A 13,830-nucleotide genomic window follows, 5' to 3' on the forward strand; every position below is an offset into this window, starting at 1 on the left:
GACGACGGGCCCGGTCCTCGCGGTCCTTCTGCTGGCGGAGCTCTTCCTTTAGCCGTTCTATCTTTGTTTCCGCCGTTTTCCGCAACTTGTCCTTTTCCTGCAGCACTTTGTCTTTCTCCTCCTTTAGCCGGTCGTACGCTTGATGGCCTTTCCGGAGGCTCTCCTCTGCCCGGCGGAGGTTTTCAGCAGTCTTCTTTAATTCGGCTTCGGCCGCCGTCTTCAATTCTTGTTCACGGCTCCTTAGCGCTTCTTGTGCGGCAAGTTCCTCTCTCAATTCCGCAAGCTCCCGAGCTTGCGCCGCATCTCTCGCCGGAACGGTTTCCGTTGTTGGGGTCTTATTCCTATGTACAAGTCGTTCCGTTTCATTATTCTGTACACTTACCGGAGTCACCGGTGATTGGATCCGTATTTTAGCCATCCCGTCGTGGTCGCCAAAAACTGTGTGAACTCTTCGGGCAGGACAATGGCCTAACACAGGGTGTCTACGTGAGACACTTCACCAAAGGGTGTTACGGCAACCGGATTAGACTTCAACGCTTAATCCGACTTAGTTAAGTTACTTATTAGGATCGTCTTCATAACACGCGTAAGATATAACAATTAAGACAGAACGGCAATTGACACAGAGATATAACAACGCTTAAGCTTTCATTAATTAACCGCTAACTATTACATTGTATCCGGGCCTTTAAATAGGTTTCCGGTCTGTATTACAAAACGGTGCCATCCGCACCTGTTCGGGATCGGTCCGGATCCGGAACGGCATACCGATTCCGGTCCGTCCGTCCACACTCATAGCTTAATTACAACCACATTCCTACTACTTAATTAGCTCTCTGTTTCCCACTCTGGACTCCTTTGCCGGTTGGTAACAGGTGCCACCCTTTCGCCACGGCAATCGCAATTACGGTCCGCACCTTCGTCATCTTTGCCACCGTGGCAAAGGTCTCTTCGTAGTCGACGCCATGCGTCTGAGCGTATCCTTTCGCTACGAGTCGAGCTTTATAGCGGTATACGGAACCATCAGCGTTATAGTTCACCTTGTAGATCCATCTGCATCCGATCGCCTTTTTGTGTGGTGAGGTGGGAACGAGATCCTACGTCTCGTTCTTCCGTAGTGCCTGCATCTCCTCGTTCATTGCTTCGATCCATCACGGGTCCTTCGTGGCTTCCGAAAAGGTTTCCGGCTCCCGTACTGTCGCTACCTTCATCATAAAGGCGTAATGGTACGCCATATACTCATTGTAGCCGAATCGGCTTACAGGGTTCTTTTCACTAGTGGATCGGCGGAGCTTTTCATTTGCAGAGATGAGGGCTTTCTTAGCTCTGATTGGTATATCGAAGCCACCGAACTCACTGTCGAGTGAGTGAGTCGATTCATCGTCGTTGAAGCGATCGTCTTCATATTCCGCCATTTTTGCCTTGCCTTTGTCCATCTTCGGGCTAGGCCGTGATGTGCTTTGATCGCTCAACGGCTCTTGTGGTCTGCTCAGTCGGGTCGTGATCAGAATTTCTTCAATCATGCGCGTAGGGCGATCTTCATCCTTGATCTCTTGGTCGGCAGATTTCGGGTCGAGCGGAGTCGGAGTCGGAGTTGTCTCTGGTGCGTACCAGGATGCGGACTCGTAAAAAACGACGTCTCGACTTACTTGAGATTTTCGAGTTGAAGGGTTGTAGCACTTGTACCCCTTTTGCTCCAATGAGTATCCTACGAGGATACATTTCTCCAACTTCGGCTCAAGCTTTTGACGTTTCTCGTCGGGGATGTGCACGTACGCAATCGCTCCAAATATGCGGATGTGCGATAAGTCCGACTTCTTTCCGAAGTATTTTTCGTGTGGAGTGACCTCGTGCACGCCGGATGTTGTGCACCGGTTCATTAGGTAGACGGCCGTATTTGCAGCTTCGGCCCAATATGACTTGGGCATATGCTTCTCGTTCATCATGGCCCGCGCTACTTCAAGGATGTGCCGATTTTTGCGCTCGGCTACTCCGTTTTGTTGTGGAGTGTGTAGGCAAGTGAATTCTCGCTGAATTCCTTCCTTTCGGAGATACGCCATGAAATCATCCGAGAAGTACTCCTTGCTGCCATCTGATCGAAGGCATCGTACATGTCGGCCCGTGGCTTTCTCGACTTCATTCTTGAAATTTTGGAAGTGTCCGAACACTTCGCTCTTTTGCCGCATCGGGTAGATCCAAGTGTGCCTAGAGAAGTCATTGATGAAGAGCACATAATATCGGCATCCGCCGAATGTAGCCGTCTGCGCCAATCCCCATACGTCGGAATGGACTACGTTGAGTAGACCTTTGCTCACGTTCCGTTGTCGTGCGTTATGGCTCTGGATCGTTGCGTGAGTCGGGAGGGAACCGTTGGGGTTTTGGACTATGAGGAAATAAAATTCTAAGGCGATTAAGAATATGAAATATATTGTAAGAAAGAAAGATATGAAAAACTCGTGAATCCCACGAGTATAGTGTATTATTGAGTACTCAAATTAAGAGAGAAAAATAGTTAGCAAACTCGTGGATCCCACGATTATATTATATTAATCAACCCTTGTAAAATAATCAACAACCTCTATACATCTTTCTCTCTTCCTTATATAGTGTTGGAAGAGTCTAAGTTTATCACATGCAAGCATCATGCTTTTTCTGTCTTTAGTTTTCATGCACACTTCATGTGCATGATTAGCTTTCTATCTCATCTTTTCATTTAACTCGAGTGTCTATGCATGAATAACTTTTTGTACCATGCATGTCTAGAAATTTTACATGGGATAAAGTTTAGTATAACTTTAAAATTCATAATACGCTAGTATAATGATAAGGCTTAACATTATTAACATGGAGGTGCAAGGTTCGAATCTTGCCCTATGCATGTAATATATATATTTTTATACTTTCTTCTATTTACAAATATGTCTCTTCATCCGGTGAGAGACTCTCACCGGCCTTCTTCATCCGGCTCTTTCTGGTTCTGCTTCATCCGGTGCCTGCTAGTTTTCTTTGTCCGGTTCTTACCGGGACCTCCTTACCGATCTCTTCGTCCGTTTCTCACCGACTCTCACCGGCCTTCTTCATCCGGCTCTTGCCGGGTCTCCTTACCGGTTTCAGTCCTTTCAGTTCTCACGGGGTACTCCATGTCCTATCCGGAGAGACCAAAAATGTAATTTTTCACGTAGTGTGCGAATTACACTACGACACCGCTCTTTCGGGAATGGGTGTCGGTGTTGCTTGCCAAATTGGCACGCTTCGCAACACCTTCAATCTCCTTCTCTTTGAATGTCAGGAGTTCGATGACGACTCCTTTCGATTTCATTGCTTTGAGTTTGTTGAGATTGATGTGGCCGATTCGCTTGTGCCATAGCTCTATGTCGGAGTCAGCTTTCGTGTTTTTCACGAACATGGCAGATTTCATCTCGTGTGAATCGAGAATGAACATCCGGCCCTCTCTTCGTCCGTGTGCGATGAGTCGGCCCTCTTTTTTGATGAAGCAACTGCCTTGATTAAATCGAACTACAATTTGGCCGACGGAGACCAAATTCTTCGTAATGGTCGGTACATGCAAGCATTTTTAATGTAATTTTGCTTACCTTCTTTTCCGAACGGAACATTGCCAATATGCCGAATCGGGTGCGTAGAGTCGTCTCCGGTTTCGACATAGCCGGGTCGGTCCGGCTCTCGAAGTTCTCGGAACCAATCTTGATGCGATGTCATATGGTTCGAGGCACCGGAATCGACGAACCATATGTCTTCCGGACCGGAGGCACTAGTTGAGGTAGCGGCCGACATAGAGTTTGCTCTATGTTTCATCATGAACATTCCGCCACGGTCGGAGTTGTGCGCATACATTCCACCATGATCTTCGTAGTCGGACTTGTGCCTGTACATTTCGCCACGGTTGGAGTTGTGTGCATACATTCCGCCACGATCTTCGTAGTTGGAGTTGTGTGCGTAATTCGTGAGTTGTCGGCTTGTGGAAGCCGATTCACGCATCTTCTTTCGGCACTCTTCTTCGCGGTGGCCAAGCTTTCCACAATATCCGCATTCGGTTGCGTTTTGACGGCTCGGGCCGAACTGGAAACTCCCCCTTCTTGCGAAGGTTCCTCGTTGGCCTCTATTTTGCGGCCGAAATTGGGAGTTGTTGTCGTAGGTTGGACCTCGTCCACCTTGTCCTTGGCCGAATCGGCCTCTCGCTCGTCCGTGTCCTCTTCCTCCATTAGAGTGCTTGTAGAGCATGTGGCCTTCCGACTCATTGCTCCTTGTACGCACGTGGTTTTCTTCGACCAATAGCATTGATTGGAGCTCGAAGAAGGAGGGAGATTTCTCCCGTGCTAGACCGGCGGTTCGCATCGCGCGGAACCGTGGTGCGAGGCCCCCGAGGCATATTTGCACCATCTCATCATCATCTATACTTACACTTATTGAGCCGAGCGAGTCGCAAAGCTCCTTGATCTTCAAGGTGTATGTCGAGATGGACATGTCTCTTTGTTGAATGTTGTTCACCTCTTGGCGGAGTTGAAGCTTCCTCGCGGTCGTGTTGGCGGCGAAAATCTTTCGTAGATTTTCCCACGCTTCCTTCGGCGTCTTGGCTTCTCGAATGTAACCGAGCATGTGGTCGTGAACACATGTCGCCAAACAATACATCACACGGCTTGCGGCTTGCTCCCATGTCCCGTATCCGGGAGCCGCTTCGGCAGGTCGGTCTTCATGCGCTCCTTTGATGTAGCTCCAATAGCCTTGTCCGACAAGGTATTGGTGCATCTTGTACTCCCAACATGCGAAGTTGTTTTGATCCAACTTCTCAGTAGGGAGAGCGCTCCCCATTTGAGTATTCATTATGTCGATTCTTCTTCTTCTTCTTCTCTCTTCGAATGCGAGCTATGTAGCGAAGCTACGATAGCTATGAGCCAGTTCTTGGTCGTCGGCGTAGAGCACAACACACGATCACGATGAGGCAAATGGGCTAGATCGAGCTACCCAATCGCTCTGATACCATGTAAAGAATCAAGAGATGGATTCTTGTGAAGCGGAAGAGATGTGAGTTATGTGTGTGTGTAAGAGAGAGAGAGAGAGAGAGAGAGTGAGTGAAACACAGAGAATACGCAAGGTAAAAGTATATTAACAAAGGAGAAAGACACAACTCTATACAAGGGGGGAGGAGGGTGCTTTATGTAGTCACCCTCTCTCTTCATTAACTACAAGGCTCATGGAGCATGGGGAATGTGAAAGCTCATAAGTTATGTGTCATAGAATATAATTCTATGACTCATACTAAATGCTAGAATACAAAGTGGTGACATAATGGTGACTCTTGATCGTTGGAGTGTCTCTTCACTCTCAAGGTCAGTTCACACACTAGAGCAAGTTGAGCTTGATTCTCAACAACTAGATCCAATGTCTTAGTACTACCGAAATGTCTAGTTGTATGGGTATCATGACAATTTTGGATAATTTGAAGGCGACGGAAGCGATCGGGATCATACACGAGCTTTTTAAAGAATAATAAACCATCATGATATTCCAATTGTCGGTAGTCCATACCTAGTTGTTGAGATTGGGAACAACATGCCCGAGAGACATCAATTTGTGCTAGAATGGCTTGAGCAAAACTGTTTGTCTTCAAATTGGCACGTATGGCATCGATAATCCGGGAATCTAGTGGAATGTGAAAAATCCGTGTTGTGTGCAAACGTGTTGGTCCCGAGATTACCTGCTTTTGATTATCAAATGTTGGATCACTAGGACGAGGTGCAAGATATGAGTGTCGCGATAGTGCATCTCCTTTTCCGTGTTGCTTCCCCGATCGATATGTGATTTTGAAGTCAAAACGTGTGAGGAATTGGGCCCACCGAGTTTGTCGTCGATTTAGTACGCACACGTCTCGAAATAAGCAAGATTTTTGTGATCACTGAAGATGATGGACTGATGAGGAGAACCCTCTAAGAAGTTCCGCCATTGCACAAACGAATCCACGATGCCTAATAACTCCTTGTCATGTATCTCGTAGTTGATCTCCGCGGCATCAAATTTGCATGAGTGGAAAGCCACATGATGTAACTCTTCTTTATCTCCTTGTTGTGAAAGGATGCTACCGAGGGTGAATTTTGATCCGTTGGCCTCCATGATGAATGGTTTGTTTGTATCCACATGAGCTAGAATAGGTGATGTAAAGGCTTTCTTAAGATGCATAAAAGCCATGTCCGCTTCATTGGACCAAAGAAATGACTCTCCCTTCTTGGTAAGATGTATGAGAGGCAAAATAATCTTCGAGTAATCTTATATAAACTTGCGGTAGAAGTTAGCGAAGCCTGGGAAACATTGCACATCTCGTAACAAACATGGAATTTTCCACTCTAGCACAGTTTTGACTTTAGCTGGATCCATGGAGATGCCTTTTGAGGAGATGACGTAGTCTAGAAATTCCACTTGCTTGCAGTCAAAGCTACATTTTTCTAGTTTGGCATAAAGACCATGCTCTTGGAGTCGTTTTAGTACTAATAGTACATGAGAATCATGCTCATCCAGGGTCTTCGAATAAAGGAATAGATCATCCAGAGATAATCAAATAGATATCCAAGAGGTCTCTGAATATATCATTTGCCATGTGCTGGAAGACTGTGGGCGCATTGGTTAGACCGAACGGCATAATGGTATACTCGAAGTGCCCAAATCGGGTGCAAAAAGTCTTCTTCCATTCATCTCCCAATTAGATCCACACAAGGTTATATGCTCCTCATAAGTCGATTTTTATGAAAAACTTGGCACCATTTACACGTTCTAAAAGACTTGATATAAGGGGAAGTGCATACGTATTCCTGATGGTGACCTTATTCAAGCCGCGGTAATCAACGCCCAGACGAAGGGATCCATCTTTCTTCTTGACAAAGAAAATGGGGGCACCGGCCGGAGATTTCGAATGACTAATAAACCCGCTTGCCAAATTCTCCTCTATGTAGGCTCGAAGGACTTCCAAGTCGGTTGGTGACAAGTTGTAAATCGGTCCCCATGATGGCTCTTTTCCTGGTTGTAAATCGATGGGAGAATCATAGGGGCGATGATGAGGAAGGGAACCAGCTTTTACCTTGTCAAATACATCGGCATAAGGATGATATTTCGCGGGAAGTTGAACTAAGGATTCCTTCTTAATAGTGTTGGAAGGATGTACTAATATTGCAAATAGAAACATTGACTCATTGCGTCCTTCTTCACGTAATTGATGGAGCGAAATGGTCGAAACTCGATGAGTAGATTCTCGGGGTTGTCGATACTAAACTTCTCTTGTTGTCCAATCTATATTTGGATTATGTAATTCAAACCAAGGTAATCCCAGGACAATGGGATGCTCTAGACTACTAATTATATTAAATGATACCACACACACAAAGCTATCTAGGACAACCTGAATGGGTTCTGACTCTTCTACGATATTCCCAGAAGCAATGGGACGACCATCAATGACTACTACAGATGCGGGGCAAGGAAGTTTTCTTAAGGATATCTGAGAAGCTTGGGCAAAATTCCGATCCATGAAACATGAATTGCCTACAGAATCTAAAAGTGCTAAGACGTGTACTGGAGGGATACTTTTAGTACTAACCATGACTTGGGCTAAGAACACATTGCTATCTTACTTAGAGGGAATGGAACCACTAATGGGTTGCATAGATCTAGGTTTGTCCAACCAAACGGCTCCTATTTTGGCTGGACTTAGTCGTTTAACTCTTCTTCTAATTGACTAAGGATTTCAAATTTGTTTGAGATACTTGGGTTGTCAGTACTATTAATATTATCAGAAACTCCTAAGGAAAATGACTCGGGTTTAGTACAGGCTACGATTTGATTTACCTGTCTTCTTGGCCTATGGGGATAGTTGATTGCGATATGCCCTGGTCCACTGCAATAAAGACATAATCGATTGGCACATCATCGTTGCTTTTCTTCTTCCGATAACGGGCCACGTTGACGCATGGTGTTGATTTCCATCGGTGTCGGTAGTCCGTGGTATTTGTAATTGTCGTTCCGAACATCGTTAAAAAAGGAGGTTGTCGCATTGAACCACTTGACTGATTGGCTCTGTGAGAGATTTTGGTTCTTTGGGAAGGTTAAAAGTAAATCTTTGACGTCGTTTCGCAGGCCGTAGCGAAACTGCTCCATTAGTGCTTGATCATCCCAGGGGATATCTGAGGCGAGTAGACGGAAATCCGTTGTGTAGGTAGAGGCTAGACGATCGCCTTGACACAATCATCGGATCTTGTTGATCGTCGTCCTTATGTTGTCGGTATCTCTAAAGCAAGCATTAAACTCGCTAATAAAGTCTTCAAAATTATTAAGCAAGGGAGATTGTTTTTTTAAAAGCGGCGCAAACCATGCCAAGGCAGAGCTGTTGAGCATTAAGCCTACTCAGAATGCATCAGTGGGGTACGTACCTAATTAAGGAATCCTCTGAATTGTGATCCTGTTTCATCGAATTTCACAGGAAGTCCAATCTTGGGCTCTTTATGAAGTCCTTGGGGCCTTGATCCCTGTTATTGCAACGCTACGATGGTTGCTTCGAGTTGTTGTACACGTAACGCTAACTCCCCATGTCGTTGTTGCAACTCCCCATGTTGTTGCTGCATTTGTTGTTTTTCTAAAGCGATTTGTTGAAGATCCCCTAACAATCGTTGGTTTTCCTGTTCCAATGCAATGAATTTTTCTTTTAGACACTGAAACTCGAAAAAAACGGCTTGATATTCTTGGGCGCTAACAATAGCCACAATATTGGAAAAAGGGGTACGAGGATGAGGGAAATTGAAAAGAAGACCAGAGGGAGAAAATTGGTTCAAACTGTCAGGAATAGTACTAAAACCGAGAAAGAATCGGTACTAGAGAAGGGAAGTACTATTAGTACTAAGAGGACTGACTGTGTAAAACTCACGAGAGAGGGAAGAGAGAAAAGGAGAGAGAGAGAGATAGAGAGAAAAGGAGAGATATGGAGAGAGAGAGTGATGATAACACGTGATATATTATGTGAAGAGTATATACAAACTAGCTATGATGCTTAAGACTGGCGTTGAACCAATTTGGTTCGAAATTATGCCTTGTGCCTCCTTTTATAGTGTTCTCAGGAGTAGTCCTGAAGCTTCGGGAATGTTCCAGAGAATTCTGGAATATACATTAATTTTCTATAGTAAGACTTATATGAAAATAATATCCTATATATTATAATAGATAGTATAATGGTCAAGAGCTCGACCCATATAACATAAGGACATGGGTTCGAGTCTTGCTATATCATGACACGTTTAGTACATTCATGACAGAGACAAAGAGTGTCGTACCTGTCATGATCTGTAAGATGAATTAAACGTCAAGGTTCTGACCTTGAGTATTCTGTGTATATTCCTCTCTATTTAGTGATTCTATTTTTTGGAGTCTGCGGGATCCTGTGGTTTTTTCCCATTCAGGGTTTCCACGTTAACATCTTGTATCTCACTATTTGTGTTTTCTGTTTTCGGTTTGATTTCTTTTCTTTGCATTTAGCTAGCCAACTAGTTGTGGCCGTTCCCTCATTCACAACATGATTTTCTTTGGAGCTCTTTGGCCAATACCGCCCTGATTGCTTTGTCAAGTGTTAACTTCCTAGCTTGTCGCAAAACTCGAGAGAAGTGCAAGGTCTTTGATTTCTTCTTCAAAGTTCAATCCTTGTGAGGAGAGTTCAATCAACACCCAGCTGAAGGTGTTGATATGGGCGGTAGCCAGCTCCGTCTCTCTTCAAGGTATTCGGCTCGAGTACACAATGCCGAAGACGTCAGAATTGAACAGCCTAATGGAAAGAATGAACCAGACTATTATGGAAAGAGTCTGATGTATGTTGGGCCGAGCCATTGATGACAGTTGTTTACATTATAAACAGGTCTCCCTCAGTACCATTGGAAGGAGACATACCACAAAGGGTGTGGTTCAGCAAAGAGGTGTCATACAGGCATCTAAGAGTGTTCGGCTTCTTGGCCTACATACATGTAGTTAAGGACCAAAGAGGGAAACTCGATCCCAAGAGTCAACCATGTCTATTTCTCGGCTACGACGAAGATGAATTCGGTTATCGATTGTGAGACCTAATCAACAAGAAGGTGATTAAGAGCCAAGATATTGTCTTTATGGAAGAGAAGACAATAGCCGATTAGGAAATGGAAAATATGTCAGGAACTACACACTCCCGATGAACAACGCTCGGCCACAACCAAGCTTAGAATCAAACACAGAAAACGGGAATGAATGCACGACACAGTGAAGAGAAGAGTACACAGGATGTTAACGTGGAAAACCCAAACTAGGGAAAAACCACGGCAGCCCACAGACTGCAAACTATCACTTTATCAGAATGTACAAATGGTAAAGCATCGAAGCAACGACCTCGAGCTTTCTATCTTTGCCACAGGCGGCGGTTACAACAAAGGCAACGACCTCTTCCTCTCTCTCACTCTCTCTGTACACAGTTACGCGCTCTAATCTTGCACCAACAAGAATGACAACCACACCAGTACTAAGTTTGCCCTAAGTCATATTTATACTAATATGACTTTTCGGCTATTTACAAATATAGCCACGATGGACTCTCAGAAACATATTTACGAATATGTCCCTTCATCCAGTGAGCACTCCTCACTGAGCCTGCATCATCCGGCGCTTGCCGAATACTCGTCATCCGGTTCTCACCGGGTCTTCCGTAGCCGGGTACTCGTCATCCGGTTCTCACCGGGTCTTCCGTAGCCGGGTACTCATCATCCGGTTCTCACCGGGTCTTCCGAAGCCAGGTACTCGTCATCCGGTTCTCACCCGGTCTTCCGTAGCCGGGTACTCCACATCCGGTTTCCCATCAGTACTGTTCTTCTTAATTCCCATCCGGAGGGACCTGTTTCCCAACAAAATATACCTCCATCTATCGATTCGAGTTGATGATAGTTGATGATCAACCGAATCGAACATTGGTCGATTCGATCGAAATCAAATACGAATTACCGGACCTCTTAGAAAGCACATGTGAGTCGACGCTCACTGAGCAGTGCGGGATTGGGCAGGAGGTTCTCTCCCCATTTCACCCAAACAAAGAAAGCACCAATGCACCTGAACCCTTGGCACGTCGGCCCGAGTCCGGTTATGGCAGCCCTAGACACTCCACAACGATGGCTTTCTCGTATCCCCATTACAACAAAGAAACCAATGTGGAAGCTCACGCTCGATCATTCCTCAATGTCTGGAGCACAAACCATGTGTCACAACGGCTTCCGGAAACCAAAGCTAATGATTCTAAAATCGCAGAGTTTGGTGTTGTTCGCTCAACAATCGACTACTATGACCGAAATCACAACAGGGTCAAACGTTGTATCAAGAAATGGGGGAATTACAAATGGAATACGAGCCAACCCCTCACGCAGTTTATAATACCATATAAATATCTCGTGATCGACTAATTGACATAATATAATTACAAGCAGAATATATATGAGAAGAATAGACAATAGATTACCCAAACAATACTCGACACAGGTGTCTAGTAACTAATAACTATATTAAACTCGAATTAGAACGATAGTGTTACAATGTTCTTAGTCCCTTTTTATAGGTGACCTGAAAGGAAAAACTCATCAAGAATACACTTTGCCTTGTCGGCAAGAACCAACTAAAACTTCTAACTAACTTTAATAAATATTTACATTTTTAACCAACAAAATGTTGAGTCATTAATCTGCCTCTTCGATCCGACTCTGACTTTGTGTTTCTCCGAACCTTCCCGACTTGGCCCACTCTTCCTGGACCGGCTAACATTCAAACTCACTATCAATGGGCGAGACGGCCAATGGCACTCTCAGCTTGATATCGCGACCTTTACGGCCTTCGATCAACTCTGCATGACGTTATTGCGCTTCTTTCACAGGAGCATTCTACAAGCACGAAATCATTGGGCAGTTTTATTCCATCCGATAGCTCCAACAGCAATCGGTCACTGATTTTAGCCTCCAGTTCCAAAACTGACGACGCTAGCTAACACGGGTATTTACAAAGGATGAGGCAAAGGAAACTTTCCTAGCCGTCATGCGCCGACCCTTCCGAATGACGTAGGGAATGCAGAATTTGACAGGCCATGCAATAGATGGAATTGGAAGACAAAGACGAATGCATGTCCATGACATCCCTACGACAGGCGTTAGGAAGGGACGACGAGCACCGCTTCTGCTAGGCCATCCAATCCACAATATGTTTTAACCCACGACACTTAGCGGTCGACTGCAACATGCATGCTCACTGCCCTCTTTGTAACTCTCGGTAGCCTCAGAATACACGACATCACTAGCGACCTTGGGACGAGCAGGCGCCATCAACCAAGCCCGTGCCTCCACCTACTATCGAAAAAGATGAGTCTAGCGTACATTGTTTAATTTTCCAACAACCAGGCCCTATGCGACTCAGTGCCCACGACGCGATAAGGGGAAGGACCCGTCTATGAATACCATCATGGAGGAATGTCCAGCAGGTGACTACCTACAACAAGACAAAAGTAGTTGAGTGGGCAGATCAAGGCAATATTTGGGAAGCTGCCAAAGCTTGGGTCGACAAAGCAATTGCAACCAACGTAAATCGATGTCGGAGGAGGATCCGGTATGGCAGGCCTTGAAAGATTGTCAGATTACCGTGACAATGAACAAGCTATTGAATCTGGTTCTGCGATTCCGACATGTTGTAGAGACCGAGTCGAGATTCTGACCCACTATGTGGAGTCTAATACAGGGCCAACCGTGGTGGAGCACCATAATCCGGCTATCAAGGTCATCCTACAAGAATAGTAAATCACCATATGCATAGTCGATGGAGCATCAGGTGTTAACGTCAGCAACAAGGCCACTTGCAATCGCCTTGGCATTACAGACTAGGAAGTGTGCCCATTCTGGCTCTGCATGGCGGATATTTGATCAGGGCCGACCATTAAGCCTACTACGAAAGCTAAAAATCGTGATCGACAATCATGTATTTGAGATAGCGGCCGTGTTATTAGCTCTTGATGCCCTTCGGCATGCGTACCCCCTGCTCCTAGGCCTCCCATGACTATGTTTCGTTAACATCAAGCAGAATTGGTAGCACAACATAAGTTTTCGAAGGGGCCGAACCAAGGTTTGGGTTCTGACATAGGAAAGCACACCGCCTACTAAAGCCATGACTCCGCTGTACGCGGAAGTGCACATGCTAGAGGGGCTCGACGATGAGGAACTCGATACATATCTGGAGGAGAATCCATGAATAGTATCGCTATTTGAAATCGACATCATCAAAATAGTTGGCAGGTACATCACACCCACAACACTGCACGTTGAAGACTTCAAACGTAATACGGAGGCAATGATGGAACTCCGTAGGGCGCGGGACACGTTCAATCGAGAAATGGAGATCTCTCGATGCGTCACAACATCGACTTTAGAAGAAATTAATGTCGGGACGGCTGACACACCATGACCTACCTCCTTTGGAGAAGGCAACCATGATCAACCTCCTACACGAGTATAAAGACATGTTCACATGGTCGGACGAGGATATAAAGGGGTTGGATCCTAAATTTTACCAAGATCAGATCAATCTGGCGACCAACACCAAACCCATCCAGCAACGACGCTACCATATGAACTCTTGAAAGTCGGGTTCATCAAGCCGGTCAAGCAGGCCACATGGCTGAGTCTGATTGTAGTTGCACCAATGAAAAACGGGAAAATCTATTTGTGTGTCGACTACTGGAAGCTTAACGTGGTCACGATCACATACGCCTTTCCTCTCCCGTTCACGATAGCGTACTCGACG

This window comes from Azolla caroliniana, unplaced genomic scaffold, assembly GCF_043228905.1.
Source record: "Azolla caroliniana isolate FFs.n. ecotype wild unplaced genomic scaffold, voAzoCaro1.0.p SCAF_14, whole genome shotgun sequence".
NCBI classification, from domain to species: Eukaryota; Viridiplantae; Streptophyta; class Polypodiopsida; order Salviniales; family Salviniaceae; genus Azolla; species Azolla caroliniana.